The sequence below is a fragment of the Gekko japonicus genome, unplaced genomic scaffold (assembly GCF_001447785.1).
Source record: "Gekko japonicus isolate JY-2015 unplaced genomic scaffold, Gekko_japonicus_V1.1 scaffold349, whole genome shotgun sequence".
Taxonomy (NCBI): Eukaryota; Metazoa; Chordata; class Lepidosauria; order Squamata; family Gekkonidae; genus Gekko; species Gekko japonicus.
Window position 1 is genome coordinate 1233425 of NW_015176461.1, and position 6143 is coordinate 1239567.

General features: G+C 42.8%; 1 protein-coding gene across 6 annotated transcripts in view; it reads right to left on the reverse strand.

Moving 5' to 3' along the window:
- Nucleotides 1-6143, reverse strand: part of LOC107123698 (transmembrane protein 68-like) — a 35314-nt gene that overhangs the window by 21775 nt on the left and 7396 nt on the right. The gene's annotated exons all lie outside the window — the stretch shown is intronic.

The following is a 6143-nucleotide window of genomic DNA, read 5'->3' on the forward strand; positions in this document are numbered from 1 at the left end:
TTTCTTGCTTCATAAATTGAAGCATTTATTTTAACTATACACACTATGATTTCACCAAAATCACAATTCCATGGCAATCCATTTTGGGAACTCTTTATGATGGCATTAGCATTTAGATAATGGACAAGTATTTAGAGAAAAACAGACATTAATAGTTTTAAAGTATGTTTAGTATGAAGAATATGTCTTGCTGCATTGGTTAACATGTAACCACATTCATAGAAATAAGTCTGCAAATGGATCTCTGTCAATCTCTGATCCAGCAAGACAAAAGAACTCCAGTTTTCTGTCTGTCCCGGTGACCAGAAAAAAGCCCACATGAAAAAAGCCCACATGAAAAAAGCCCACAGAAAAACTCCCACAGTCATAAATGCTCACAGGAAAAAGTCCACATGGAGAGAAGCCTACATGAAAAAATACAATGTAAAGTGCCATAGATATTTATAATTGTGGATAACCATTCATTTCTGTTTATGAGAATGAACAGGTATTACCTATATTTAATATTGTTATTTTGGGATTAAAACATGTCATATTTACATGCAACAATTTCTGTTGTGATTTTATCAAGTATACTCTTAAATATAATAATTCCCTTACGTATTGACCATTTCCAGCTCTCCCATTGGTTGTGCAGTGCACTCCATCAGCCATTGTCCCATCAACTGCCACTCAGGAGTAATTGGCTGGGTGCTGGGTCTGCTCCTTTTCCCCGCCTACTGCCACCTCAGCCACTGGTCCCTGTCAGAATAACTGCTGTCTTTCCTGACGAAGACACTTCTCCTGCTTGGCTCCTGTGGGACTAACTTTTCCCTCAGCGGGTGCTGCTAGGCAACCAAGCTTGGTTCTGTCAGTAAAAAGACAAAGGAATGAAGCCCTTTCCAGGCCTTTGTGGAGAACTCATTGGGGCCAGTCCTGACTAGGGTTGCTATCTCCAGGTTGGGAACTTTGAGGGATGGAGAGGGTGAGGTTTGAGGAGGGGTGGGACCTTAGACAGGTACTCCACCCTCCAAATCAGCCATTTCCTGGGGAACCCCTTTTGCCATTCTCCAGGTGAGGGCTGGAGATCACTTAGAATTACAACTGCTTTCTAGGAGGGAGGGGGAGGAGATGAATAGCTGAAATCAGAGGGGCAGATAACAGCAGGTTGATGGTTGGCTGGGAGGGAGATAGGGTTGCCAACTCCAAGTTGGGAAATTCTTGGAGATTTGAGGGGTGGAGCCTGGAGAGGGTGAGGTTTGAGGATGGGTGGGACCTCAGACAGGTACAATACCATAGACGTCTTCCTCCAAACCAAAATAAATAAATAAATAAATAAATAAATAAATTTAACACCAAGCAGCAATCGTTCCATGCGGGGATTGGCCCTGAGACGCGACAAAAGGTGACGCTGCATGGCCGGAGCCAATTGGATAGAGGCCAGTGCAGAAAGTCGTCGCACAGTCGCAGACTATGGGAGCCTCCCCAGAAGGAGCCGCTGCAGAGCCCACCGAGACAAGACTCCACCGTAAGGAAGTGGCAGAAGGAAAAAGAACAAACACGCCGGCAGGGTGCCTGGTAGGCACTCACCTCCCTATATATACATTGTATGTGGCCCTAGTTAGGAATGTAAAATGCTTGTAAACCGCTCAGAGCCTCCGGGATTGAGCGGTATAGAAATTGAAAGTATAAATAAATAAAATAAATCTCCAATTGGAGGCTAGAGATCACTTAGAATTACAACTGCTCTCCAGGAGGGAGGGGGGAGGAGATGGAAAGCTGAAGTCAGATGGGCAGATTGATGGTTGGTTGGGAAGAATACAGGGTTGCCAACTCCAGGTTGGAAATTCCTGGAGATTTGAGGGGTGGAACCTGGAGAGGGTGGGGTTTGCAGAGGGGTGGGACCTCAGACAGGTACAATGCCATAGACTCCACCCTCCAAACCAGCCATTTCCTCCTGGGGACATTGTTGCCAATCTCCAGGGGAGGGCTGGAGATCACTTGGAATTACAAGTGCTCTTCAGGTAGCAGAGATCAGTTCCTCTGGAGAGAATGGTGGATTCTGTGTCATTATACCCTGCTGAGGTCGCCACAGTAAATTGACACTGAATGCCCAAGGCCGGGGCACTCTCCCGGAGCCTCTATCTAGAGCTTGTTGTATTTATTTCCTAGTTAAATAATGATTTTGCTATGTTATTTGTAAAGTACTTTATTACTACACAAAAGTGGTCTGTATGAAGAGGGCTTTAATGCTCGAGTGTAAAGACTTGGAAGGGAAAATACAAGAAATAAAAGTGACCCTTTTGTTATCAACAAACTTTATTAAGAAGGAAAAGAATAACAACAGAAAATAAACTCTATATAGAAATATTTTTTAAAAAAATTAAATACTTTAAATTTATTAATTTACCATTTGTCAACCTTTGTAATGTTGGTATGAAGTAATTTCTAAAGTAAAGACAGAATGATGTTAAAGTATATTATGTATAGACTGTCTAGTATACACAGCTTTTGAACAACTATATGGCTTAAAATTCTTCAAATAATTAATACGATTTACTTATTTTGTTATTAAACAATAAGTCAATTTCCTAGCTTGCTTTCCCTTTACTTGTATTTTAACAAATACAGTATGGTACACCCAGTGACCATGACAAATAGGGTTCCCAAGTACTTATTGCGATTCAGCTGGGGACACATGATCCCCGGCCAGAACATTCCTCCCTGTAATGCACCATGCCGTCTCCAGGAAGTGACGCTGGGCGACGCTCTGACAATGGGGCTGAAAACTCAATGGTGCCATCGAGTTTCCAGCCCCATTGCCAGAGCATCACTTCCTGGTGACGGCATAGTGCGGCGCGTCTGTTGTCCACCCAGGAATGGTCCTGGGAAGAAGTATGTTTCCTCCACTGAATCACGGTAAGTACTTGGTAAGCCTGATGACAAAAGACCACCTAACCCTAATAGAAAAAGCAACAATTATTTAACAACAACATTTAATAACAACAACAATAATAATAACAATAATTTAAAGACCACCTAACCCTAATAGAAAAAGCAACAATTATTTAACAACAACATTTAATAACAACAACAATAATAACAATAGTTTAATAACAACAACAATAACTCTAAAGATAATTCTTCATTGCAAATTAGCCAATTTCCTTAAGTAATTAAATGTATCTATGACCTGATCATATTGCTGCACAGAAGTAGCAACCATGTAGTGCTTCATATTTCCTCTTTTTCACCTCTAGGCAATCTGCCTGTGCATTAGCTAGTGTTAGTTTGTGGCAAGCCAGGTCCCTCTGCAGTCCATCAGACAGAGACCACACCCTGGTGTTCCCTCTAAGCTGAGTTAGTGTGAGCTAGCTAGCTAGCTCAAATATATGCTACAGACTTTCTGTGATTACTCACGGAAGAGATCTTGGTGTCAAAGGAAATACCTTTCTGAAAACTCAATTCAATACTAATTAATAAATGTCAGGGAACCCAAGCCTCGGTCCCTCTGAGCCACTGCCTCCCAGATTGGTAAGCAGTGCTCAAAAACTCGTGGGTCCCTGAGGTTAAATGAATACAAGAAGATCAAAACCTTTAGAAAAATACACACAGGTTTATTGAGAAAATAAAATTAAAAATACTACTAAGGCAACACAGTCTCTACAGTTAATTAGCAAAGAACACAACAAAAGCTATTTTTTTTCTTTCTGGCACTTTAGTACCTGGCATTAACTGGTGTACCAAACTCCACAAAACTCAAGAAGACAAGTGAATTCTATAATATAGTCTATGATGTCATCATTGTCTTTGTAGTATTGTTTAAAATGAAACCTTTGCAGAAAAACAAATAGACTTAGGCAACAATATGGTATAGGTATGGTCAGGAATATTACTCATTTCTATTTGTTGCCCTACTTGTGAGCTTCTTGGGAAACTTAACTAATCGCTGTTAAGCACAGAATGCCAGGGTAGCTGGACCCTGTTGTGAAACAGAAAGGCAATTGAATTTTTTTTAGTCACTGGGAACTGCAAGGAAACAATATCCCCTATACACACACACCTGTGGGGACACCTAGGAACTGAGAAGTATAGTTAGAATGGAAAACCTAGAATGTTAAACTGAAACTAGCCTGATCCGACAATTGGACAAAAACAGACTGGTTTTTTTTAAAAAAAATCCTCAGCAAACATGGAATTTGACCAGCTTTATCAAATCTTTCTTCAAGACCATAAAGAGTCTCCCTTATCTGATTTACAAGCTATTTTCTAGTCAGAACGACCCACTAGTGACTAAAAACCGAAGAGTAGGAGATCAATTCATCAGCTTATCTCAATGTTACTTTAAAAAGCTAATAAAACAATGAACATAGTTGGTTATGCTAGGTTAGGCTAGGGGAGCAGCAGTCCCGGAGGCACCTGCTTGAATGCTATTTAACATTTACATACGCCTCCTCCCCCAGATTGTCCGGAGGTATGGGCTTGGGTGTCATCAATATGCCGATGACACCCAGCTCTACCTGATGTTGGGCGGCCAGTCGGACTCCGACCCGGAAGATCTTCACCAGGCTTTACAGGCCATGGCTGGGTGGCTCAGGCTGAGCCAGCTGAAGCTGAACCTGGCGGTATGGGATTGGAGCTCCCGCTTCCAGCCTTCGATGGGGCACCTTTGATGCCAGCTTCGGAGGTTAGGAGTCTGGGAGTGCCCCTGGACCCCACCTTAACGATGGAGGCCCAGGTGGCGGCCACTGCCAAAGCAACCTTTTATAATCTACGGCTGGTGCGGCAGTTGGTCCCCTTCCTTAGCCGCAACGATCTGGCCACAGTGATCCATGCGACGGTCACCTTGAGGTTAGACTACTGTAATGCTCTCTACATGGGGCTGCCTTTGTCGCAAATTCAGAGGCTGCAGCTGGAGCAGAATGCTACGGCCAGGTTGGTAGTGGGTGCCCCTAGTTTGGATCACATCCAACCGGTGCTGAAAGCGCTGCACTGGCTGCCTATAGCGTTCCGGATTCACTTCAAAGTGCTGGTGCTTACCTTTAAAGCCCTACATGGCCAGGGGCCGGCATACACAATCTCTGAAGATGGGATGGAGATTATAAAGCCAGTGAGTCTAAATTCATCCTGATGTACTTCCCATATAATCCCGCTCTTTCCATCATCATATCTTTCTACCCATACAGCACCCAGACAGAACCAGCAGGCATACCAAAAGGGAGAAATAACTCCTTGCAACTGATCAACACAACCCAGTCCAGCAAAAACAGCATTACAAAGCATCCCTGCCTCCTACGAGTTTAGGGGCTAACCAACAAAACACACTACAAATTAAAAATATAGACATCAGCCCTATAGCAAAAACACTCAGTCAGGGGTACCAGCCAAGGCCAGAGTACCACACTGCAAATATTCTGTGGGGCTGCCTTTCAATACTGCCTCAATGAAGCCACTTCAGGGAAGAGGTGACTCAACAGATAGGTTTTCGTTCCCTCTGTTCAGGTAGCCTGAAGCAGTCAGGCACAGTCAGATGCATTAATGGCAAAAAAAACCCTGAAACGTAGTAGCTGTCTAGAGGGCTCTATGGACTAACTCCTTTCAAGATCAAATCTCTCTTAAATTTCCTAAGGCTGAGACCACAGCAGGAGTTATCTATCTACATATCAGAGTCCATGTGGATTCTGAACTGAATATGTGTTTATTTAATAAATACGTCATTTATATCTCAAGTGTACAAGGTGATTTAGTTTCTGTTTTGACTGACAGTTGTACATCAGGAAGAGTTATTTTATCATTCCACATTATTATTTCTTGAGACAAATAGTATACAAGGTTGCCCTCTATCTCATCTTATTTTTGATTTATGGTTGGAACCTCTGGCTTGTGTTATTAGACTAAATAATAATATTTACAGCTTTATATATAATTGTTTCAAATTTAAAATTATTCTTTATGCAGAGGATCTATTATTTATTTTAGAACCTCAGTCTTCAGTTCCTACATTAATAAATATGAGTAATATCTTTGGAGTAGGCTTGCCAAGTCCCCCCGGGGGGTGGGGAAACCCCCGCCCCAGAGGCCCGTTACCCGCCGCCTGCGGATCGGGCCACGGGGGAACCCCACCCCCAAAGCACGCGACGTGCACGTCACCCGGAAGTGACGCA